Source organism: Petromyzon marinus, unplaced genomic scaffold (genome assembly GCF_048934315.1).
Source record: "Petromyzon marinus isolate PM22_M1 ecotype Great Lakes invasive population unplaced genomic scaffold, UKy_Petmar_22M1.pri1.0 PM_G_Scaffold_34, whole genome shotgun sequence".
In the NCBI taxonomy this organism is placed as follows: Eukaryota; Metazoa; Chordata; class Hyperoartia; order Petromyzontiformes; family Petromyzontidae; genus Petromyzon; species Petromyzon marinus.
The window spans coordinates 162,841-186,928 of NW_027422917.1; positions in this window are offsets into that span (position 1 = coordinate 162,841).

Below are 24,088 nucleotides of genomic sequence, written 5' to 3' on the forward strand. Positions count from 1 at the left end.
GTGGAGAGGCTAGGAAGGTGAGAGAACAGGCTAGCAGTGGAGAGGCTAGGAGGGTGAGAGAACAGGCTAGCAGTGGAGAGGCTAGGAGAGTGAGAGAACAGGCTAGCAGTGGAGAGGCTAGGAGGGTGAGAGAACAGGCTAGCAGTGGAGAGGCTAGGAGCGTGAGAGAACAGGCTAGCAGTGGAGAGGCTAGGAGAGAGAGAGAGCAGGCGAGCAGTGGAGAGGCTAGGAGAGGGAGAGAGAACAGGCTAGCAGTGGAGAGGCTAGGAGAGGGTGAGAGAACAGGCTAGCAGTGGAGAGGCTAGGAGAGGGTGAGAGAACAGGCTAGCAGTGGAGAGGCTAGGAGAGTGAGAGAACAGGCTAGCAGTGGAGAGGCTTGGAGAGAGAGAACAGGGCAGCAGTGGAGAGGCTAGGAGCGTGAGAGAGAACAGGCTAGCAGTGGAGAGGCTAGGAGCGTGAGAGAACAGGCTAGCAGTGGAGAGGCTAAGGAGAGTGAGAGAACAGGCTAGCAGTAGAGAGGCTAGGAGCGTGAGAGAGAACAGGCTAGCAGTGGAGAGGCTAGGAGAGTGAGAGAGAGAACAGGCTAGCAGTGGAGAGGCTAAGGAGTGTGAGAGAGAGAACAGGCTAGCAGTGGAGAGGCTAAGGAGTGTGAGAGAACAGGCTAGCAGTGGAGAGGCTAGGAGCGTGAGAGAGAACAGGCTAGCAGTGGAGAGGCTAGGAGAGAGAGAACAGGCGAGCAGTGGAGAGGCTAGGAGCGTGAGAGAGAACAGGCTAGCAGTGGAGAGGCTAGGAGAGAGAGAGAACAGGCGAGCAGTGGAGAGGCTAGGAGAGTGAGAGAGAACAGGCTAGCAGTGGAGAGGCTAGGAGAGGGTGAGAGAACAGGCTAGCAGTGGAGAGGCTAGGAGAGTGAGAGAACAGGCTAGCAGTGGAGAGGCTTGGAGAGAGAGAACAGGGCAGCAGTGGAGAGGCTAGGACCGTGAGAGAGAACAGGCTAGCAGTGGAGAGGCTAGGAGAGTGAGAGAGAGAACAGGCTAGCAGTGGAGAGGCTAAGGAGCGTGAGAGAACAGGCTAGCAGTGGAGAGGCTAGGAGAATGAGAGAGAACAGGCTAGCAGTGGAGAGGCTAGGAGAGTGAGAGAGAACAGGCTAGCAGTGGAGAGGCTAGGAGAGAGAGAACAGGCTAGCAGTGGAGAGGCTAAGGAGTGTGAGAGAACAGGCTAGCAGTGGAGAGGCTAGGAGAGTGAGAGAGAACAGGCTAGCAGTGGAGAGGCTAAGGAGGGTGAGAGAATAGGCTAGCAGTGGAGTGGCTAGGAGCGTGAGAGAACAGGCTAGCAGTAGAGAGGCTAGGAGAGAGAGATTAGGCTAGCAGTGGAGAGGCTAAGAGCGTGAGAGAACAGGCTAGCAGTGGAGAGGCCAGGAGGGTGAGAGCACAGGCTAGCAGTGGAGAGGCTAGGAGAGTGAGAGAACAGGCTAGCAGTGAAGAGGCTAGGAGCGTGAGAGAACAGGCTAGCAGTAGAGAGGCTAGGAGCGTGAGAGAGAACAGGCTAGCAGTGGAGAGGCTAGGAAGGTGAGAGAACAGGCTAGCAGTGGAGAGGCTAGGAGGGTGAGGGACCAGGCTAGCAGTGGAGAGGCTAGGAGAGTGAGAGAACAGGCTAGCAGTGGAGAGGCTAGGAGGGTGAGAGAACAGGCTAGCAGTGGAGAGGCTAGGAGCGTGAGAGAACAGGCTAGCAGTGGAGAGGCTAGGAGAGAGAGAGAGCAGGCGAGCAGTGGAGAGGCTAGGAGAGGGAGAGAGAACAGGCTAGCAGTGGAGAGGCTAGGAGAGGGTGAGAGAACAGGCTAGCAGTGGAGAGGCTAGGAGAGGGTGAGAGAACAGGCTAGCAGTGGAGAGGCTAGGAGAGTGAGAGAACAGGCTAGCAGTGGAGAGGCTTGGAGAGAGAGAACAGGGCAGCAGTGGAGAGGCTAGGAGCGTGAGAGAGAACAGGCTAGCAGTGGAGAGGCTAGGAGCGTGAGAGAACAGGCTAGCAGTGGAGAGGCTAAGGAGAGTGAGAGAACAGGCTAGCAGTAGAGAGGCTAGGAGCGTGAGAGAGAACAGGCTAGCAGTGGAGAGGCTAGGAGAGTGAGAGAGAGAACAGGCTAGCAGTGGAGAGGCTAAGGAGTGTGAGAGAGAACAGGCTAGCAGTGGAGAGGCTAAGGAGTGTGAGAGAACAGGCTAGCAGTGGAGAGGCTAGGAGCGTGAGAGAGAACAGGCTAGCAGTGGAGAGGCTAGGAGAGAGAGAACAGGCGAGCAGTGGAGAGGCTAGGAGCGTGAGAGAGAACAGGCTAGCAGTGGAGAGGCTAGGAGAGAGAGAGAACAGGCGAGCAGTGGAGAGGCTAGGAGAGTGAGAGAGAACAGGCTAGCAGTGGAGAGGCTAGGAGAGGGTGAGAGAACAGGCTAGCAGTGGAGAGGCTAGGAGAGGGTGAGAGAACAGGCTAGCAGTGGAGAGGCTAGGAGAGTGAGAGAACAGGCTAGCAGTGGAGAGGCTTGGAGAGAGAGAACAGGGCAGCAGTGGAGAGGCTAGGACCGTGAGAGAGAACAGGCTAGCAGTGGAGAGGCTAGGAGAGTGAGAGAGAGAACAGGCTAGCAGTGGAGAGGCTAAGGAGCGTGAGAGAACAGGCTAGCAGTGGAGAGGCTAGGAGAATGAGAGAGAACAGGCTAGCAGTGGAGAGGCTAGGAGAGTGAGAGAGAACAGGCTAGCAGTGGAGAGGCTAGGAGAAAGAGAACAGGCTAGCAGTGGAGAGGCTAGGAGAGTGAGAGAACAGGCTAGCAGTGGAGAGGCTAGGAGAGTGAGAGAACAGGCTAGCAGTGGAGAGGCTAGGAGCGTGAGAGAACAGGCTAGCAGTAGAGAGGCTAGGAGCGTGAGAGAGAACAGGCTAGCAGTGGAGAGGCTAGGAGGGTGAGAGAACAGGCTAGCAGTGGAGAGGCTAGAAGCGTGAGAGAGAACAGGCTAGCAGTGGAGAGGCTAGGAGAGTGAGAGAGAACAGGCAGGCAGTGGAGAGGCTAGGAGAGTGAGAGAGAACAGGCTAGCAGTGGAGAGGCTAGGAGAGTGAGAGAGAACAGGCTAGCAGTGGAGAGGCTAGGAGGGTGAGAGAACAGGCTAGCAGTGGAGAGGCTAGGAGCATGAGAGAGAACAGGCTAGCAGTGGAGAGGCTAGGAGCATGAGAGAGAACAGGCTAGCAGTGGAGAGGCTAGGAGAGTGAGAGAACAGGCAGGCAGTGGAGAGGCTAGGAGAGTGAGAGAGAACAGGCTAGCAGTGGAGAGGCTAGGAGGGTGAGAGAACAGGCTAGCAGTGGAGAGGCTAGGAGAGTGAGAGAACAGGCTAGCAGTGGAGAGGCTAGGAGGGTGAGAGAACAGGCTAGCAGTGGAGAGGCGAGGAGCGTGAGAGAACAGGCTAGCAGTGGAGAGGCTAGGAGAGAGAGAACAGGCTAGCAGTGGAGAGGCTAGGAGCATGAGAGAACAGGCTAGTAGTGGAGAGGCCAGGAGGGTGAGAGAACAGGCTAGCAGTGGAGAGGCTTGGAAAGAGAGAACAGGGCAGCAGTGGAGAGGCTAGGAGCGTGAGAGAACAGGCTAGCAGTGGAGAGGCTAAGGAGAGTGAGAGAACAGGCTAGCAGTAGAGAGGCTAGGAGCGTGAGAGAGAGAACAGGCTAGCAGTGGAGAGGCTAAGGAGCGTGAGAGAACAGGCTAGCAGTGGAGAGGCTAGGAGCGTGAGAGAACAGGATAGCAGTAGAGAGGCTAGGAGGGTGAGAGAGAACAGGCTAGCCGTGGAGAGGCTATGAGAGTGAGAGAACAGGCTAGCAGTAGAGAGGCTAGGAGCGTGAGAGAGAACAGGCTAGCAGTGGAGAGGCTAGGAGAGTGAGAGAGAACAGGCTAGCAGTGGAGAGGCTAGGAGAGTGAGAGAGAACAGGCTAGCAGTGGAGAGGCTAGGAGAGAGAGAACAGGCTAGCAGTGGAGAGGCTAGGAGAGTGAGAGAACAGGCTAGCAGTGGAGAGGCTAGGAGAGTGAGAGAACAGGCTAGCAGTGGAGAGGCTAGGAGCGTGAGAGAACAGGCTAGCAGTAGAGAGGCTAGGAGCGTGAGAGAGAACAGGCTAGCAGTGGAGAGGCTAGGAGGGTGAGAGAACTGGCTAGCAGTGGAGAGGCTAGGAGAGTGAGAGAGAACAGGCAGGCAGTGGAGAGGCTAGGAGAGTGAGAGAGAACAGGCTAGCAGTGGAGAGGCTAGGAGGGTGAGAGAACAGGCTAGCAGTGGAGAGGCTAGGAGAGTGAGAGAGAACAGGCTAGCAGTGGAGAGGCTAGGAGGGTGAGAGAACAGGCTAGCAGTGGAGAGGCTAGGAGCGTGAGAGAACAGGCTAGCAGTGGAGAGGCTAGGAGAGTGAGAGAACAGGCTAGCAGTGGAGAGGCTAGGAGGGTGAGAGAACAGGCTAGCAGTGGAGAGGCTAGGAGCGTGAGAGAACAGGCTAGCAGTGGAGAGGCTAGGAGAGAGAGAACAAGCTAGCAGTGGAGAGGCTAGGAGCGTGAGAGAACAGGCTAGCAGTGGAGAGGCCAGGAGGGTAGAGAACAGGCTAGCAGTGGAGAGGCTAGGAGCGTGAGAGAGAACAGGCTAGCAGTGGAGAGGCTAGGAGAGAGAGAGAGAGAACAGGCGAGCAGTGGAGAGGCTAGGAGAGTGAGAGAGAACAGGCTAGCAGTGGAGAGGCTAGGAGAGGGTGAGAAAACAGGCTAGCAGTGGAGAGGCTAGGAGAGGGTGAGAGAACAGGCTAGCAGTGGAGAGGCTAGGAGAGTGAGAGAACAGGCTAGCAGTGGAGAGGCTTGGAGAGAGAGAACAGGGCAGCAGTGGAGAGGCTAGGAGCGTGAGAGAGAACAGGCTAGCAGTGGAGAGGCTAGGAGCGTGAGAGAACAGGCTAGCAGTGGAGAGGCTAAGGAGAGTGAGAGAACAGGCTAGCAGTAGAGAGGCTAGGAGTGTGAGAGAGAACAGGCTAGCAGTGGAGAGGCTAAGGAGTGTGAAAGAACAGGCTAGCAGTGGAGAGGCTAGGAGGGTGAGAGAACAGGCTAGCAGTGGAGAGGCTAGGAGCGTGAGAGAACAGGCTAGCAGTAGAGAGGCTAGGAGAGAGAGAGTAGGCTAGCAGTGGAGAGGCTAGGAGCGTGAGAGAACAGGCTAGCAGTGGAGAGGCCAGGAGGGTGAGAGAACAGGCTAGCAGTGGAGAGGCTAGGAGCGTGAGAGGGAACAGGCTAGCAGTAGAGAGGCTAGGAGAGAGAGAGAGAACAGGCGAGCAGTGGAGAGGCTAGGAGAGTGAGAGAGAACAGGCTAGCAGTGGAGAGGCTAGGAGAGGGTGAGAGAACAGGCTAGCAGTGGAGAGGCTAGGAGAGGGTGAGAGAACAGGCTAGCAGTAGAGAGGCTAGGAGAGTGAGAGAACAGGCTAGCAGTGGAGAGGCTTGGAGAGAGAGAACAGGGCAGCAGTGGAGAGGCTAGGAGCGTGAGAGAGAACAGGCTAGCAGTGGAGAGGCTAGGAGCGTGAGAGAACAGGCTAGCAGTGGAGAGGCTAAGGAGAGTGAGAGAACAGGCTATCAGTAGAGAGGCTAGGAGCGTGAGAGAGAACAGGCTAGCAGTGGAGAGGCTAGGAGAGTGAGAGAGAACAGGCTAGCAGTGGAGAGGCTAAGGAGCGTGAGAGAACAGGCTAGCAGTGGAGAGGCTAGAAGAGTGAGAAAGAACAGGCTAGCAGTGGAGAGGCTAGGAGAGTGAGAGAGAACAAGCTAGCAGTGGAGAGGCTAGGAGAGGGTGAGAGAACAGGCTAGCAGTGGAGAGGCTAGGAGAGGGTGAGAGAACAGGCTAGCAGTGGAGAGGCTAGGAGAGTGAGAGAACAGGCTAGCAGTGGAGCGGCTTGGAGAGAGAGAACAGGGCAGCAGTGGAGAGGCTAGGAGCGTGAGAGAGAACAGGCTAGCAGTGGAGAGACTAGGAGCGTGAGAGAACAGGCTAGCAGTGGAGAGGCTAGGAGCGTGAGAGAGAACTGGCTAGCAGTGAAGAGGCTAGGAGAGTGAGAGAGAACAGGCAGGCAGTGGAGAGGCTAGGAGAGTGAGAGAGAACAGGCTAGCAGTGGAGAGGCTAGGAGGGTGAGAGAACAGGCTAGCAGTGGAGAGGCTAGGAGCGTGAGAGAACAGGCTAGCAGTGGAGAGGCTAGGAGGGTGAGAGAACAGGCTAGCAGTGGAGAGGCTAGGAGCGTGAGAGAACAGGCTAGCAGTGGAGAGGCTAAGGAGCGTGAGAGAACAGGCTAGCAGTGTAGAGGCTAGAAGAGTGAGAGAGAACAGGCTAGCAGTGGAGAGGCTAGGAGAGTGAGAGAGAACAGGCTAGCAGTGGAGAGGCTACGAGAGGGGGTGAGAGAACAGGCTAGCAGTGGAGAGGCTAGGAGAGTGAGAGAACAGGCTAGCAGTGGAGAGGCTTGGAGAGAGAGAACAGGGCAGCAGTGGAGAGGCTAGGAGCGTGAGAGAGAACAGGCTAGCAGTGGAGAGGCTAGGAGCGTGAGAGAACAGGCTAGCAGTGGAGAGGCTAGGAGCGTGAGAGAGAACAGGCTAGCAGTGGAGAGGCTAGGAGCGTGAGAGAACAGGCTAGCAGTGGAGAGGCTAAGGAGAGTGAGAGAACAGGCTATCAATAGAGAGGCTAGGAGCGTGAGAGAGAACAGGCTAGCAGTGGAGAGGCTAGGAGAGTGAGAGAGAACAGGCTAGCAGTGGAGAGGCTAAGGAGCGTGAGAGAACAGGCTAGCAGTGGAGAGGCTAGAAGAGTGAGAGAGAACAAGCTAGCAGTGGAGAGGCTAGGAGAGGGTGAGAGAACAGGCTAGCAGTGGAGAGGCTAGGAGAGGGTGAGAGAACAGGCTAGCAGTGGAGAGGCTAGGAGAGTGAGAGAACAGGCTAGCAGTGGAGCGGCTTAGAGAGAGAGAACAGGGCAGCAGTGGAGAGGCTAGGAGCGTGAGAGAGAACAGGCTAGCAGTGGAGAGACTAGGAGCGTGAGAGAACAGGCTAGCAGTGGAGAGGCTAGGAGCGTGAGAGAACAGGCTAGCAGTGGAGAGGCTAGGAGGGTGAGAGAACAGGCTAGCAGTAGAGAGGCTAAGGAGAGTGAGAGAACAGGCTATCAGTAGAGAGGCTAGGAGCGTGAGAGAGAACAGGCAAGCAGTGGAGAGGCTAGGAGCGTGAGAGAACAGGCTAGCAGTGGAGAGGCTAGGAGCGTGAGAGAACAGGCTAGCAGTAGAGAGGCTAGGAGCGTGAGAGAGAACAGGCTAGGAGTGGAGAGGCTAGGAGAGTGAGAGATAACAGGCTAGCAGTGGAGAGGCTAGGAGAGTGAGAGAGAACAGGCTAGCAGTGGAGAGGCTAGGAGAGTGAGAGAACAGGCTAGCAGTGGAGAGACTAGGAGAGTGAGAGCACAGGCTAGCAGTGGAGAGACTAGGAGCGTGAGAGAACAGGCTAGCAGTAGAGAGGCTAGGAGCGTGAGAGAAAACAGGCAGGCAGTGGAGAGGCTAGGAGAGTGAGAGAACAGGCTAGCAGTGGAGAGGCTAGGAGAGGGTGAGAGAACAGGCTAGCAGTGGAGAGGCTAGGAGCGTGAGAGAACAGGCTAGCAGTGGAGAGGCTAGGAGAGAGAGAACAGGCTAGCAGTGGAGAGGCTAGGAGCGTGAGAGAACAGGCTAGCAGTGGAGAGGCCAGGAGGTTGAGAGAACAGGCTAGCAGTGGAGAGGCTAGGAAGGTGAGAGAACAGGCTAGCAGTGGAGAGGCTTGGAGAGAGAGAACAGGGCAGCAGTGGAGAGGCTAGGAGCGTGAGAGAGAACAGGCTAGCAGTGGAGAGGCTAGGAGCGTGAGAGAACAGGCTAGCAGTGGAGAGACTAAGGAGAGTGAGAGAACAGGCTAGCAGTAGAGAGGCTAGGAGCGTGAGAGAGAACAGGCTAGCAGTGGAGAGGCTAGGAGAGTGAGAGAGAGAACAGGCTAGCAGTGGAGAGGCTAAGGAGGGTGAGAGAACAGGCTAGCAGTGGAGAGGCTAGGAGCGTGAGAGAACAGGCTAGCAGTAGAGAGGCTAGGAGGGTGAGAGAGAACAGGCGAGCCGTGGAGAGGCTATGAGAGTGAGAGAACAGGCTAGCAGTAGAGAGGCTAGGAGCGTGAGAGAGAACAGGCTAGCAGTGGAGAGGCTAGGAGAGTGAGAGAGAACAGGCTAGCAGTGGAGAGGCTAGGAGAGTGAGAGAGAACAGGCTAGCAGTGGAGAGGCTAGGAGAGAGAGAACAGGCTAGCAGTGGAGAGGCTAGGAGAGTGAGAGCACAGGCTAGCAGTGGAGAGGCTAGGAGAGTGAGAGAACAGGCTAGCAGTGGAGAGGCTAGGAGCGTGAGAGAATAGGCTAGCAGTAGAGAGGCTAGGAGCGTGAGAGAGAACAGGCAGGCAGTGGAGAGGCTAGGAAAGTGAGAGAGAACAGGCTAGCAGTGGAGAGGCTAGGAGAGTGAGAGAGAACAGGCTAGCAGTGGAGAGGCTAGGAGGGTGAGAGAACAGGCTAGCAGTGGAGAGGCTAGGAGCGTGAGAGAACAGGCTAGCAGTGGAGAGGCTAGGAGAGAGAGAACAGGCTAGCAGTGGAGAGGCTAGGAGAGAGAGAACAGGCTAGCAGTGGAGAGGCTAGGAGTGTGAGAGAACAGGCTAGCAGTAGAGAGGCTAGGAGGGTGAGAGAGAACAGGCTAGCCGTGGAGAGGCTGAGAGTGAGAGAACAGGCTAGCAGTAGAGAGGCTAGGAGCGTGAGCGAACAGGCTAGCAGTGGAGAGGCTAGGAGAGTGAGAGAAAACAGGCTAGCAGTGGAGAGGCTAGGAGAGTGAGAGAGAACAGGCTAGCAGTGGAGAGGCTAGGAGAGTGAGAGAACAGGCTAGCAGTGGAGAGGCTAGGAGAGTGAGAGAACAGGCTAGCAGTGGAGAGGCTAGGAGAGTGAGAGAACAGGCTAGCAGTGGAGAGGCTAGGAGAGTGAGAGAACAGGCTAGCAGTGGAGAGGCTAGGAGAGTGAGAGAACAGGCTAGCAGTGGAGAGGCTAGGAGGGTGAGAGAACAGGCTAGCAGTGGAGTGGCTAGGAGCGTGAGAGAACAGGCTAGCAGTAGAGAGGCTAGGAGAGAGAGAATAGGCTAGCAGTGGAGAGGCTAGGAGCGTGAGAGAACAGGCTAGCAGTGGAGAGGCCAGGAGGGTGAGAGAACAGGCTAGCAGTGGAGAGGCTAGGAGCGTGAGAGAGAACAGGCTAGCAGTAGAGAGGCTAGGAGAGAGAGAACAGGCGAGCAGTGGAGAGGCTAGGAGAGTGAGAGAGAACAGGCTAGCAGTGGAGAGGCTAGGAGAGGGTGAGAGAACAGGCTAGCAGTGGAGAGGCTAGGAGAGGGTGAGAGAACAGGCTAGCAGTAGAGAGGCTAGGAGAGTGAGAGAACAGGCTAGCAGTGGAGAGGCTTGGAGAGAGAGAACAGGGCAGCAGTGGAGAGGCTAGGAGCGTGAGAGAGAACAGGCAAGCAGTGGAGAGGCTAGGAGCGTGAGAGAACAGGCTAGCAGTGGAGAGGCTAGGAGCGTGAGAGAACAGGCTAGCAGTAGAGAGGCTAGGAGCGTGAGAGAGAACAGGCTAGGAGTGGAGAGGCTAGGAGAGTGAGAGATAACAGGCTAGCAGTGGAGAGGCTAGGAGAGTGAGAGAGAACAGGCTAGCAGTGGAGAGGCTAGGAGAGTGAGAGAACAGGCTAGCAGTGGAGAGACTAGGAGAGTGAGAGCACAGGCTAGCAGTGGAGAGACTAGGAGCGTGAGAGAACAGGCTAGCAGTAGAGAGGCTAGGAGCGTGAGAGAAAACAGGCAGGCAGTGGAGAGGCTAGGAGAGTGAGAGAACAGGCTAGCAGTGGAGAGGCTAGGAGAGGGTGAGAGAACAGGCTAGCAGTGGAGAGGCTAGGAGCGTGAGAGAACAGGCTAGCAGTGGAGAGGCTAGGAGAGAGAGAACAGGCTAGCAGTGGAGAGGCTAGGAGCGTGAGAGAACAGGCTAGCAGTGGAGAGGCCAGGAGGTTGAGAGAACAGGCTAGCAGTGGAGAGGCTTGGAGAGAGAGAACAGGGCAGCAGTGGAGAGGCTAGGAGCGTGAGAGAGAACAGGCTAGCAGTGGAGAGGCTAGGAGCGTGAGAGAACAGGCTAGCAGTGGAGAGACTAAGGAGAGTGAGAGAACAGGCTAGCAGTAGAGAGGCTAGGAGCGTGAGAGAGAACAGGCTAGCAGTGGAGAGGCTAGGAGAGTGAGAGAGAACAGGCTAGCAGTGGAGAGGCTAGGAGAGAGAGAACAGGCTAGCAGTGGAGAGGCTAGGAGAGTGAGAGCACAGGCTAGCAGTGGAGAGGCTAGGAGAGTGAGAGAACAGGCTAGCAGTGGAGAGGCTAGGAGCGTGAGAGAATAGGCTAGCAGTAGAGAGGCTAGGAGCGTGAGAGAGAACAGGCAGGCAGTGGAGAGGCTAGGAAAGTGAGAGAGAACAGGCTAGCAGTGGAGAGGCTAGGAGGGTGAGAGAACAGGCTAGCAGTGGAGAGGCTAGGAGAGTGAGAGAGAACAGGCTAGCAGTGGAGAGGCTAGGAGCGTGAGGGAACAGGCTAGCAGTAGAGAGGCTAGGAGCGTGAGAGAGAACAGGCTAGCAGTGGAGAGGCTAGGAGGGTGAGAGAACAGGCTAGCAGTGGAGAGGCTAGGAGCGTGAGAGAGAACAGGCTAGCAGTGGAGAGGCTAGGAGAGTGAGAGAGAACAGGCTAGCAGTGGAGAGGCTAGGAGGGTGAGAGAACAGGCTAGCAGTGGAGAGGCTAGGAGCGTGAGAGAACAGGCTAGCAGTGGAGAGGCTAGGAGAGAGAGAACAGGCTAGCAGTGGAGAGGCTAGGAGCGTGAGAGAACAGGCTAGCAGTGGAGAGGCTAGGAGTGAGAGAGAACAGGCTAGCAGTAGAGAGGCTAGGAGGGTGAGAGAGAACAGGCTAGCCGTGGAGAGGCTGAGAGTGAGAGAACAGGCTAGCAGTAGAGAGGCTAGGAGCGTGAGCGAACAGGCTAGCAGTGGAGAGGCTAGGAGAGTGAGAGATAACAGGCTAGCAGTGGAGAGGCTAGGAGAGTGAGAGAGAACAGGCTAGCAGTGGAGAGGCTAGGAGAGAGAGAACAGGCTAGCAGTGGAGAGGCTAGGAGAGTGAGAGAACAGGCTAGCAGTGGAGAGGCTAGGAGAGTGAGAGAACAGGCTAGCAGTGGAGAGGCTAGGAGAGTGAGAGAACAGGCTAGCAGTGGAGAGGCTAGGAGAGTGAGAGAACAGGCTAGCAGTGGAGAGGCTAGGAGGGTGAGAGAACAGGCTAGCAGTGGAGTGGCTAGGAGCGTGAGAGAACAGGCTAGCAGTAGAGAGGCTAGGAGAGAGAGAATAGGCTAGCAGTGGAGAGGCTAGGAGCGTGAGAGAACAGGCTAGCAGTGGAGAGGCCAGGAGGGTGAGAGAACAGGCTAGCAGTGGAGAGGCTAGGAGCGTGAGAGAGAACAGGCTAGCAGTAGAGAGGCTAGGAGAGAGAGAACAGGCGAGCAGTGGAGAGGCTAGAAGAGTGAGAGAGAACAGGCTAGCAGTGGAGAGGCTAGGAGAGGGTGAGAGAACAGGCTAGCAGTGGAGAGGCTAGGAGAGGGTGAGAGAACAGGCTAGCAGTAGAGAGGCTAGGAGAGTGAGAGAACAGGCTAGCAGTGGAGAGGCTTGGAGAGAGAGAACAGGGCAGCAGTGGAGAGGCTAGGAGCGTGAGAGAGAACAGGCAAGCAGTGGAGAGGCTAGGAGCGTGAGAGAACAGGCTAGCAGTAGAGAGGCTAGGAGCGTGAGAGAGAACAGGCTAGCAGTAGAGAGGCTAGGAGCGTGAGAGAGAACAGGCTAGGAGTGGAGAGGCTAGGAGAGTGAGAGAGAACAGGCTAGCAGTGGAGAGGCTAGGAGAGTGAGAGAACAGGCTAGCAGTGGAGAGACTAGGAGAGTGAGAGCACAGGCTAGCAGTGGAGAGACTAGGAGCGTGAGAGAACAGGCTAGCAGTAGAGAGGCTAGGAGCGTGAGAGAAAACAGGCAGGCAGTGGAGAGGCTAGGAGAGTGAGAGAACAGGCTAGCAGTGGAGAGGCTAGGAGAGGGTGAGAGAACAGGCTAGCAGTGGAGAGGCTAGGAGCGTGAGAGAACAGGCTAGCAGTGGAGAGGCTAGGAGAGAGAGAACAGGCTAGCAGTGGAGAGGCTAGGAGCGTGAGAGAACAGGCTAGCAGTGGAGAGGCCAGGAGGTTGAGAGAACAGGCTAGCAGTGGAGAGGCTTGGAGAGAGAGAACAGGGCAGCAGTGGAGAGGCTAGGAGCGTGAGAGAGAACAGGCTAGCAGTGGAGAGGCTAGGATCGTGAGAGAACAGGCTAGCAGTGGAGAGACTAAGGAGAGTGAGAGAACAGGCTAGCAGTAGAGAGGCTAGGAGCGTGAGAGAGAACAGGCTAGCAGTGGAGAGGCTAGGAGAGTGAGAGAGAGAACAGGCTAGCAGTGGAGAGGCTAAGGAGCGTGAGAGAACAGGCTAGCAGTGGAGAGGCTAGGAGCGTGAGAGAACAGGCTAGCAGTAGAGAGGCTAGGAGGGTGAGAGAGAACAGGCGAGCCGTGGAGAGGCTATGAGAGTGAGAGAACAGGCTAGCAGTAGAGAGGCTAGGAGCGTGAGAGAGAACAGGCTAGCAGTGGAGAGGCTAGGAGAGTGAGAGAGAACAGGCTAGCAGTGGAGAGGCTAGGAGAGTGAGAGAGAACAGGCTAGCAGTGGAGAGGCTAGGAGAGAGAGAACAGGCTAGCAGTGGAGAGGCTAGGAGAGTGAGAGCACAGGCTAGCAGTGGAGAGGCTAGGAGAGTGAGAGAACAGGCTAGCAGTGGAGAGGCTAGGAGCGTGAGAGAATAGGCTAGCAGTAGAGAGGCTAGGAGCGTGAGAGAGAACAGGCTAGCAGTGGAGAGGCTAGGAGGGTGAGAGAACAGGCTAGCAGTGGAGAGGCTAGGAGCGTGAGAGAACAGGCTAGCAGTGGAGAGGCTAGGAGAGTGAGAGAGAACAGGCAGGCAGTGGAGAGGCTAGGAAAGTGAGAGAGAACAGGCTAGCAGTGGAGAGGCTAGGAGGGTGAGAGAACAGGCTAGCAGTGGAGAGGCTAGGAGAGTGAGAGAGAACAGGCTAGCAGTGGAGAGGCTAGGAGCGTGAGGGAACAGGCTAGCAGTAGAGAGGCTAGGAGCGTGAGAGAGAACAGGCTAGCAGTGGAGAGGCTAGGAGGGTGAGAGAACAGGCTAGCAGTGGAGAGGCTAGGAGCGTGAGAGAGAACAGGCTAGCAGTGGAGAGGCTAGGAGAGTGAGAGAGAACAGGCTAGCAGTGGAGAGGCTAGGAGGGTGAGAGAACAGGCTAGCAGTGGAGAGGCTAGGAGCGTGAGAGAACAGGCTAGCAGTGGAGAGGCTAGGAGAGAGAGAACAGGCTAGCAGTGGAGAGGCTAGGAGCGTGAGAGAACAGGCTAGCAGTGGAGAGGCTAGGAGTGTGAGAGAACAGGCTAGCAGTAGAGAGGCTAGGAGGGTGAGAGAGAACAGGCTAGCCGTGGAGAGGCTATGAGAGTGAGAGAACAGGCTAGCAGTAGAGAGGCTAGGAGCGTGAGCGAACAGGCTAGCAGTGGAGAGGCTAGGAGAGTGAGAGATAACAGGCTAGCAGTGGAGAGGCTAGGAGAGTGAGAGAGAACAGGCTAGCAGTGGAGAGGCTAGGAGAGAGAGAACAGGCTAGCAGTGGAGAGGCTAGGAGAGTGAGAGAACAGGCTAGCAGTGGAGAGGCTAGGAGAGTGAGAGAACAGGCTAGCAGTGGAGAGGCTAGGAGAGTGAGAGAACAGGCTAGCAGTGGAGAGGCTAGGAGAGTGAGAGAACAGGCTAGCAGTGAAGAGGCTAGGAGCGTGAGAGAACAGGCTAGCAGTAGAGAGGCTAGGAGCGTGAGAGAGAACAGGCTAGCAGTGGAGAGGCTAGGAAGGTGAGAGAACAGGCTAGCAGTGGAGAGGCTAGGAGGGTGAGAGAACAGGCTAGCAGTGGAGAGGCTAGGAGAGTGAGAGAACAGGCTAGCAGTGGAGAGGCTAGGAGCGTGAGAGAACAGGCTAGCAGTGGAGAGGCTAGGAGAGTGAGAACAGGCTAGCAGTGGAGAGGCTAGGAGCGTGAGAGAACAGGCTAGCAGTGGAGAGGCCAGGAGGGTGAGAGAACAGGCTAGCAGTGGAGAGGCTTGGAGAGAGAGAACAGGGCAGCAGTGGAGAGGCTAGGAGCGTGAGAGAGAACAGGCTAGCAGTGGAGAGGCTAGGAGCGTGAGAGAACAGGCTAGCAGTGGAGAGACTAAGGAGAGTGAGAGAACAGGCTAGCAGTAGAGAGGCTAGGAGCGTGAGAGAGAACAGGCTAGCAGTGGAGAGGCTAGGAGAGTGAGAGAGAGAACAGGCTAGCAGTGGAGAGGCTAAGGAGCGTGAGAGAACAGGCTAGCAGTGGAGAGGCTAGGAGCGTGAGAGAACAGGCTAGCAGTAGAGAGGCTAGGAGGGTGAGAGAGAACAGGCGAGCCGTGGAGAGGCTATGAGAGTGAGAGAACAGGCTAGCAGTAGAGAGGCTAGGAGCGTGAGAGAGAACAGGCTAGCAGTGGAGAGGCTAGGAGAGTGAGAGAACAGGCTAGCAGTGAAGAGGCTAGGAGCGTGAGAGAACAGGCTAGCAGTAGAGAGGCTAGGAGCGTGAGAGAGAACAGGCTAGCAGTGGAGAGGCTAGGAAGGTGAGAGAACAGGCTAGCAGTGGAGAGGCTAGGAGGGTGAGAGAACAGGCTAGCAGTGGAGAGGCTAGGAGAGTGAGAGAACAGGCTAGCAGTGGAGAGGCTAGGAGCGTGAGAGAACAGGCTAGCAGTGGAGAGGCTAGGAGAGTGAGAACAGGCTAGCAGTGGAGAGGCTAGGAGCGTGAGAGAACAGGCTAGCAGTGGAGAGGCCAGGAGGGTGAGAGAACAGGCTAGCAGTGGAGAGGCTTGGAGAGAGAGAACAGGGCAGCAGTGGAGAGGCTAGGAGCGTGAGAGAGAACAGGCTAGCAGTGGAGAGGCTAGGAGCGTGAGAGAACAGGCTAGCAGTGGAGAGACTAAGGAGAGTGAGAGAACAGGCTAGCAGTAGAGAGGCTAGGAGCGTGAGAGAGAACAGGCTAGCAGTGGAGAGGCTAGGAGAGTGAGAGAGAGAACAGGCTAGCAGTGGAGAGGCTAAGGAGCGTGAGAGAACAGGCTAGCAGTGGAGAGGCTAGGAGCATGAGAGAACAGGCTAGCAGTAGAGAGGCTAGGAGGGTGAGAGAGAACAGGCGAGCCGTGGAGAGGCTATGAGAGTGAGAGAACAGGCTAGCAGTAGAGAGGCTAGGAGCGTGAGAGAGAACAGGCTAGCAGTGGAGAGGCTAGGAGAGTGAGAGAGAACAGGCTAGCAGTGGAGAGGCTAGGAGAGAGAGAACAGGCTAGCAGTGGAGAGGCTAGGAGAGTGAGAGAACAGGCTAGCAGTGGAGAGGCTAGGAGCGTGAGAGAATAGGCTAGCAGTAGAGAGGCTAGGAGCGTGAGAGAGAACAGGCTAGCAGTGGAGAGGCTAGGAGGGTGAGAGAACAGGCTAGCAGTGGAGAGGCTAGGAGCGTGAGAGAACAGGCTAGCAGTGGAGAGGCTAGGAGAGTGAGAGAGAACAGGCAGGCAGTGGAGAGGCTAGGAAAGTGAGAGAGAACAGGCTAGCAGTGGAGAGGCTAGGAGGGTGAGAGAACAGGCTAGCAGTGGAGAGGCTAGGAGAGTGAGAGAGAACAGGCTAGCAGTGGAGAGGCTAGGAGAGAGAGAACAGGCTAGCAGTGGAGAGGCTAGGAGAGTGAGAGAACAGGCTAGCAGTGGAGAGGCTAGGAGAGTGAGAGAACAGGCTAGCAGTGGAGAGGCTAGGAGAGTGAGAGAACAGGCTAGCAGTGGAGAGGCTAGGAGAGTGAGAGAACAGGCTAGCAGTGGAGAGGCTAGGAGGGTGAGAGAACAGGCTAGCAGTGGAGTGGCTAGGAGCGTGAGAGAACAGGCTAGCAGTAGAGAGGCTAGGAGAGAGAGAATAGGCTAGCAGTGGAGAGGCTAGGAGCGTGAGAGAACAGGCTAGCAGTGGAGAGGCCAGGAGGGTGAGAGAACAGGCTAGCAGTGGAGAGGCTAGGAGCGTGAGAGAGAACAGGCTAGCAGTAGAGAGGCTAGGAGAGAGAGAACAGGCGAGCAGTGGAGAGGCTAGGAGAGTGAGAGAGAACAGGCTAGCAGTGGAGAGGCTAGGAGAGGGTGAGAGAACAGGCTAGCAGTGGAGAGGCTAGGAGAGGGTGAGAGAACAGGCTAGCAGTAGAGAGGCTAGGAGAGTGAGAGAACAGGCTAGCAGTGGAGAGGCTTGGAGAGAGAGAACAGGGCAGCAGTGGAGAGGCTAGGAGCGTGAGAGAGAACAGGCAAGCAGTGGAGAGGCTAGGAGCGTGAGAGAACAGGCTAGCAGTGGAGAGGCTAGGAGCGTGAGAGAACAGGCTAGCAGTAGAGAGGCTAGGAGCGTGAGAGAGAACAGGCTAGGAGTGGAGAGGCTAGGAGAGTGAGAGATAACAGGCTAGCAGTGGAGAGGCTAGGAGAGTGAGAGAGAACAGGCTAGCAGTGGAGAGGCTAGGAGAGTGAGAGAACAGGCTAGCAGTGGAGAGACTAGGAGAGTGAGAGCACAGGCTAGCAGTGGAGAGACTAGGAGCGTGAGAGAACAGGCTAGCAGTGGAGAGGCTAGGAGAGAGAGAACAGGCTAGCAGTGGAGAGGCTAGGAGCGTGAGAGAACAGGCTAGCAGTGGAGAGGCCAGGAGGTTGAGAGAACAGGCTAGCAGTGGAGAGGCTTGGAGAGAGAGAACAGGGCAGCAGTGGAGAGGCTAGGAGCGTGAGAGAGAACAGGCTAGCAGTGGAGAGGCTAGGAGCGTGAGAGAACAGGCTAGCAGTGGAGAGACTAAGGAGAGTGAGAGAACAGGCTAGCAGTAGAGAGGCTAGGAGCGTGAGAGAGAACAGGCTAGCAGTGGAGAGGCTAGGAGAGTGAGAGAGAGAACAGGCTAGCAGTGGAGAGGCTAAGGAGCGTGAGAGAACAGGCTAGCAGTGGAGAGGCTAGGAGCGTGAGAGAACAGGCTAGCAGTAGAGAGGCTAGGAGGGTGAGAGAGAACAGGCGAGCCGTGGAGAGGCTATGAGAGTGAGAGAACAGGCTAGCAGTAGAGAGGCTAGGAGCGTGAGAGAGAACAGGCTAGCAGTGGAGAGGCTAGGAGAGTGAGAGAGAACAGGCTAGCAGTGGAGAGGCTAGGAGAGTGAGAGAGAACAGGCTAGCAGTGGAGAGGCTAGGAGAGAGAGAACAGGCTAGCAGTGGAGAGGCTAGGAGAGTGAGAGCACAGGCTAGCAGTGGAGAGGCTAGGAGAGTGAGAGAACAGGCTAGCAGTGGAGAGGCTAGGAGCGTGAGAGAATAGGCTAGCAGTAGAGAGGCTAGGAGCGTGAGAGAGAACAGGCTAGCAGTGGAGAGGCTAGGAGGGTGAGAGAACAGGCTAGCAGTGGAGAGGCTAGGAGCGTGAGAGAACAGGCTAGCAGTGGAGAGGCTAGGAGAGTGAGAGAGAACAGGCAGGCAGTGGAGAGGCTAGGAAAGTGAGAGAGAACAGGCTAGCAGTGGAGAGGCTAGGAGGGTGAGAGAACAGGCTAGCAGTGGAGAGGCTAGGAGAGTGAGAGAGAACAGGCTAGCAGTGGAGAGGCTAGGAGCGTGAGGGAACAGGCTAGCAGTAGAGAGGCTAGGAGCGTGAGAGAGAACAGGCTAGCAGTGGAGAGGCTAGGAGGGTGAGAGAACAGGCTAGCAGTGGAGAGGCTAGGAGCGTGAGAGAGAACAGGCTAGCAGTGGAGAGGCTAGGAGAGTGAGAGAGAACAGGCTAGCAGTGGAGAGGCTAGGAGGGTGAGAGAACAGGCTAGCAGTGGAGAGGCTAGGAGCGTGAGAGAACAGGCTAGCAGTGGAGAGGCTAGGAGAGAGAGAACAGGCTAGCAGTGGAGAGGCTAGGAGCGTGAGAGAACAGGCTAGCAGTGGAGAGGCTAGGAGTGTGAGAGAACAGGCTAGCAGTAGAGAGGCTAGGAGGGTGAGAGAGAACAGGCTAGCCGTGGAGAGGCTATGAGAGTGAGAGAACAGGCTAGCAGTAGAGAGGCTAGGAGCGTGAGCGAACAGGCTAGCAGTGGAGAGGCTAGGAGAGTGAGAGATAACAGGCTAGCAGTGGAGAGGCTAGGAGAGTGAGAGAGAACAGGCTAGCAGTGGAGAGGCTAGGAGAGAGAGAACAGGCTAGCAGTGGAGAGGCTAGGAGAGTGAGAGAACAGGCTAGCAGTGGAGAGGCTAGGAGAGTGAGAGAACAGGCTAGCAGTGGAGAGGCTAGGAGAGTGAGAGAACAGGCTAGCAGTGGAGAGGCTAGGAGAGTGAGAGAACAGGCTAGCAGTGAAGAGGCTAGGAGCGTGAGAGAACAGGCTAGCAGTAGAGAGGCTAGGAGCGTGAGAGAGAACAGGCTAGCAGTGGAGAGGCTAGGAAGGTGAGAGAACAGGCTAGCAGTGGAGAGGCTAGGAGGGTGAGAGAACAGGCTAGCAGTGGAGAGGCTAGGAGAGTGAGAGAACAGGCTAGCAGTGGAGAGGCTAGGAGCGTGAGAGAACAGGCTAGCAGTGGAGAGGCTAGGAGAGTGAGAACAGGCTAGCAGTGGAGAGGCTAGGAGCGTGAGAGAACAGGCTAGCAGTGGAGAGGCCAGGAGGGTGAGAGAACAGGCTAGCAGTGGAGAGGCTTGGAGAGAGAGAACAGGGCAGCAGTGGAGAGGCTAGGAGCGTGAGAGAGAACAGGCTAGCAGTGGAGAGGCTAGGAGCGTGAGAGAACAGGCTAGCAGTGGAGAGACTAAGGAGAGTGAGAGAACAGGCTAGCAGTAGAGAGGCTAGGAGCGTGAGAGAGAACAGGCTAGCAGTGGAGAGGCTAGGAGAGTGAGAGAGAGAACAGGCTAGCAGTGGAGAGGCTAAGGAGCGTGAGAGAACAGGCTAGCAGTGGAGAGGCTAGGAGCGTGAGAGAACAGGCTAGCAGTAGAGAGGCTAGGAGGGTGAGAGAGAACAGGCGAGCCGTGGAGAGGCTATGAGAGTGAGAGAACAGGCTAGCAGTAGAGAGGCTAGGAGCGTGAGAGAGAACAGGCTAGCAGTGGAGAGGCTAGGAGAGTGAGAGAGAACAGGCTAGCAGTGGAGAGGCTAGGAGAGAGAGAACAGGCTAGCAGTGGAGAGGCTAGGAGAGTGAGAGAACAGGCTAGCAGTGGAGAGGCTAGGAGCGTGAGAGAATAGGCTAGCAGTAGAGAGGCTAGGAGCGTGAGAGAGAACAGGCTAGCAGTGGAGAGGCTAGGAGGGTGAGAGAACAGGCTAGCAGTGGAGAGGCTAGGAGCGTGAGAGAACAGGCTAGCAGTGGAGAGGCTAGGAGAGTGAGAGAGAACAGGCAGGCAGTGGAGAGGCTAGGAAAGTGAGAGAGAACAGGCTAGCAGTGGAGAGGCTAGGAGGGTGAGAGAACAGGCTAGCAGTGGAGAGGCTAGGAGCGTGAGGGAACAGGCTAGCAGTAGAGAGGCTAGGAGCGTGAGAGAGAACAGGCTAGCAGTGGAGAGGCTAGGAGGGTGAGAGAACAGGCTAGCAGTGGAGAGGCTAGGAGCGTGAGAGAGAACAGGCTAGCAGTGGAGAGGCTAGGAGAGTGAGAGAGAACAGGCAGGCAGTGGAGAGGCTAGGAGAGTGAGATAGAACAGGCTAGCAGTGGAGAGGCTAGGAGCGTGAGGGAACAGGCTAGCAGTAGAGAGGCTAGGAGCGTGAGAGAGAACAGGCTAGCAGTGGAGAGGCTAGGAGGGTGAGAGAACAGGCTAGCAGTGGAGAGGCTAGGAGCGTGAGAGAGAACAGGCTAGCAGTGGAGAGGCTAGGAGAGTGAGAGAGAACAGGCAGGCAGTGGAGAGGCTAGGAGAGTGAGAGAGAACAGGCTAGCAGTGGAGAGGCTAGGAGGGTGAGAGAACAGGCTAGCAGTGGAGAGGCTAGGAGCGTGAGAGAACAGGCTAGCAGTGGAGAGGCTAGGAGAGAGATAACAGGCTAGCAGTGGAGAGGCTAGGAGCGTGAGAGAACAGGCTAGCAGTGGAGAGGCTAGGAGTGTGAGAGAACAGGCTAGCAGTAGAGAGGCTAGGAGGGTGAGAGAGAACAGGCTAGCCGTGGAGAGGCTATGAGAGTGAGAGAACAGGCTAGCAGTAGAGAGGCTAGGAGCGTGAGAGAACAGGCTAGCAGTGGAGAGGCTAGGAGAGTGAGAGATAACAGGCTAGCAGTGGAGAGGCTAGGATAGAGAGAGAACAGGCTAGCAGTGGAGAGGCTAGGAGAGAGAGAACAGGCTAGCAGTGGAGAGGCTAGGAGAGTGAGAGAACAGGCTAGCAGTGGAGAGGCTAGGAGAGTGAGAGAACAGGCTAGCAGTGGAGAGGCTAGGAGAGTGAGAGAACAGGCTAGCAGTGGAGAGGCTAGGAGAGTGAGAGAACAGGCTAGCAGTGAAGAGGCTAGGAGCGTGAGAGAACAGGCTAGCAGTAGAGAGGCTAGGAGCGTGAGAGAGAACAGGCTAGCAGTGGAGAGGCTAGGAAGGTGAGAGAACAGGCTAGCAGTGGAGAGGCTAGGAGGGTGAGAGAACAGGCTAGCAGTGGAGAGGCTAGGAGAGTGAGAGAACAGGCTAGCAGTGGAGAGGCTAGGAGCGTGAGAGAACAGGCTAGCAGTGGAGAGGCCAGGAGGGTGAGAGAACAGGCTAGCAGTGGAGAGGCTAGGAGAGTGAGAGATAACAGGCTAGCAGTGGAGAGGCTAGGAGAGAGAGAGGGCAGGCGAGCAGTGGAGAGGCTAGGAGAGGGAGAGAGAACAGGCTAGCAGTGGAGAGGCTAGGAGAGGGTGAGAGAACAGGCTAGCAGTGGAGAGGCTAGGAGAGGGTGAGAGAACAGGCTAGCAGTGGAGAGGCTAGGAGAGTGAGAGAACAAGCTAGCAGTGGAGAGGCTTGGAGAGAGAGAACAGGGCAGCAGTGGAGAGGCTAGGAGCGTGAGAGAACAGGCTAGCAGTAGAGAGGCTAGGAGCGTGAGAGAGAACAGGCTAGCAGTGGAGAGGCTAGGAAGGTGAGAGAACAGGCTAGCAGTGGAGAGGCTAGGAGGGTGAGAGAACAGGCTAGCAGTGGAGAGGCTAGGAGAGTGAGAGAACAGGCTAGCAGTGGAGAGGCTAGGAGGGTGAGAGAACAGGCAGGCAGTGGAGAGGCTAGGAGCGTGAGAGAACAGGCTAGCAGTGGAGAGGCCAGGAGGGTGAGAGAACAGGCTAGCAGTGGAGAGGCTAGGAGCGTGAGAGAGAACAGGCTAGCAGTGGAGAGGCTAGGAGAGAGAGAGAGCAGGCGAGCAGTGGAGAGGCTAGGAGAGGGAGAGAGAACAGGCTAGCAGTGGAGAGGCTAGGAGAGGGTGAGAGAACAGGCTAGCAGTGGAGAGGCTAGGAGAGGGTGAGAGAACAGGCTAGCAGTGGAGAGGCTAGGAGAGTGAGAGAACAGGCTAGCAGTGGAGAGGCTTGGAGAGAGAGAACAGGGCAGCAGTGGAGAGGCTAGGAGCGTGAGAGAGAACAGGCTAGCAGTGGAGAGGCTAGGAGCGTGAGAGAACAGGCTAGCAGTGGAGAGGCTAAGGAGAGTGAGAGAACAGGCTAGCAGTAGAGAGGCTAGGAGCGTGAGAGAGAACAGGCTAGCAGTGGAGAGGCTAGGAGAGTGAGAGAGAGAACAGGCTAGCAGTGGAGAGGCTAAGGAGTGTGAGAGAGAGAACAGGCTAGCAGTGGAGAGGCTAAGGAGTGTGAGAGAACAGGCTAGCAGTGGAGTGGCTAGGAGCGTGAGAGAACAGGCTAGCAGTAGAGAGGCTAGGAGAGAGAGAATAGGCTAGCAGTGGAGAGGCTAGGAGCGTGAGAGAACAGGCTAGCAGTGGAGAGGCCAGGAGGGTGAGAGCACAGGCTAGCAGTGGAGAGGCTAGGAGCGTGAGAGAGAACAGGCTAGCAGTGGAGAGGCTAGGAGAGAGAGAGAGAACAGGCGAGCAGTGGAGAGGCTAGGAGAGTGAGAGAGAACAGGCTAGCAGTGGAGAGGCTAGGAGAGGGTGAGAGAACAGGCTAGCAGTGGAGAGGCTAGGAGAGGGTGAGAGAACAGGCTAGCAGTGGAGAGGCTAGGAGAGTGAGAGAACAGGCTAGCAGTGGAGGCTTGGAGAAAGAGAACAGGGCAGCAGTGGAGAGGCTAGGACCGTGAGAGAGAACAGGCTAGCAGTGGAGAGGCTAGGAGAGTGAGAGAGAGAACAGGCTAGCAGTGGAGAGGCTAAGGAACGTGAGAGAACAGGCTAGCAGTGGAGGCTTGGAGAAAGAGAACAGGGCAGCAGTGGAGAGGCTAGGACCGTGAGAGAGAACAGGCTAGCAGTGGAGAGGCTAGGAGAGAGAGAGAGAACAGGCGAGCAGTGGAGAGGCTAGGAGAGTGAGAGAGAACAGGCTAGCAGTGGAGAGGCTAGGAGAGGGTGAGAGAACAGGCTAGCAGTGGAGAGGCTAGGAGAGGGTGAGAGAACAGGCTAGCAGTGGAGAGGCTAGGAGAGTGAGAGAACAGGCTAGCAGTGGAGGCTTGGAGAAAGAGAACAGGGCAGCAGTGGAGAGGCTAGGACCGTGAGAGAGAACAGGCTAGCAGTGGAGAGGCTAGGAGAGTGAGAGAGAGAACAGGCTAGCAGTGGAGAGGCTAAGGAACGTGAGAGAACAGGCTAGCAGTGGAGGCTTGGAGAAAGAGAACAGGGCAGCAGTGGAGAGGCTAGGACCGTGAGAGAGAACAGGCTAGCAGTGGAGAGGCTAGGAGAGTGAGAGAGAGAACAGGCTAGCAGTGGAGAGGCTAAGGAACGTGAGAGAACAGGCTAGCAGTGGAGAGGCTAGGAGAGTGAGAGAGAACAGGCTAGCAGTAGAGAGGCTAGGAGCGTGAGAGAGAACAGGCTAGCAGTGGAGAGGCTAGGAGAGTGAGAGAGAACAGGCAGGCAGTGGAGAGGCTAGGAGAGTGAGAGAGAACAGGCTAGCAGTGGAGAGGCTAGGAGGGTGAGAGAACAGGCGAGCAGTGGAGAGGCTAGGAGGGTGAGAGAACAGGCTAGCAGTGGAGAGGCTAGGAGCATGAGAGAGAACAGGCTAGCAGTGGAGAGGCTAGGAGAGTGAGAGAACAGGCAGGCAGTGGAGAGGCTAGGAGAGTGAGAGAGAACAGGCTAGCAGTGGAGAGGCTAGGAGGGTGAGAGAACAGGCTAGCAGTGGAGAGGCTAGGAGAGTGAGAGAACAGGCTAGCAGTGGAGAGGCTAGGAGGGTGAGAGAACAGGCTAGCAGTGGAGAGGCGAGGAGCGTGAGAGAACAGGCTAGCAGTGGAGAGGCTAGGAAAGAGAGAACAGGCTAGCAGTGGAGAGGCTAGGAGCGTGAGAGAACAGGCTAGTAGTGGAGAGGCCAGGAGGGTGAGAGAACAGGCTAGCAGTGGAGAGGCTTGGAGAGAGAGAACAGGGCAGCAGTGGAGAGGCTAGGAGCGTGAGAGAACAGGCTAGCAGTGGAGAGGCTAAGGAGAGTGAGAGAACAGGCTAGCAGTAGAGAGGCTAGGAGCGTGAGAGAGAACAGGCTAGCAGTGGAGAGGCTAGGAGAGTGAGAGAGAGAACAGGCTAGCAGTGGAGAGGCTAAGGAGCGTGAGAGAACAGGCTAGCAGTGGAGAGGCTAGGAGGGTGAGAGAACTGGCTAGCAGTGGAGAGGCTAGGAGAGTGAGAGAGAACAGGCAGGCAGTGGAGAGGCTAGGATAGTGAGAGAGAACAGGCTAGCAGTGGAGAGGCTAGGAGGGTGAGAGAACAGGCTAGCAGTGGAGAGGCTAGGAGAGTGAGAGAGAACAGGCTAGCAGTGGAGAGGCTAGGAGGGTGAGAGAACAGGCTAGCAGTGGAGAGGCTAGGAGCGTGAGAGAACAGGCTAGCAGTGGAGAGGCTAGGAGAGTGAGAGAACAGGCTAGCAGTGGAGAGGCTAGGAGGGTGAGAGAACAGG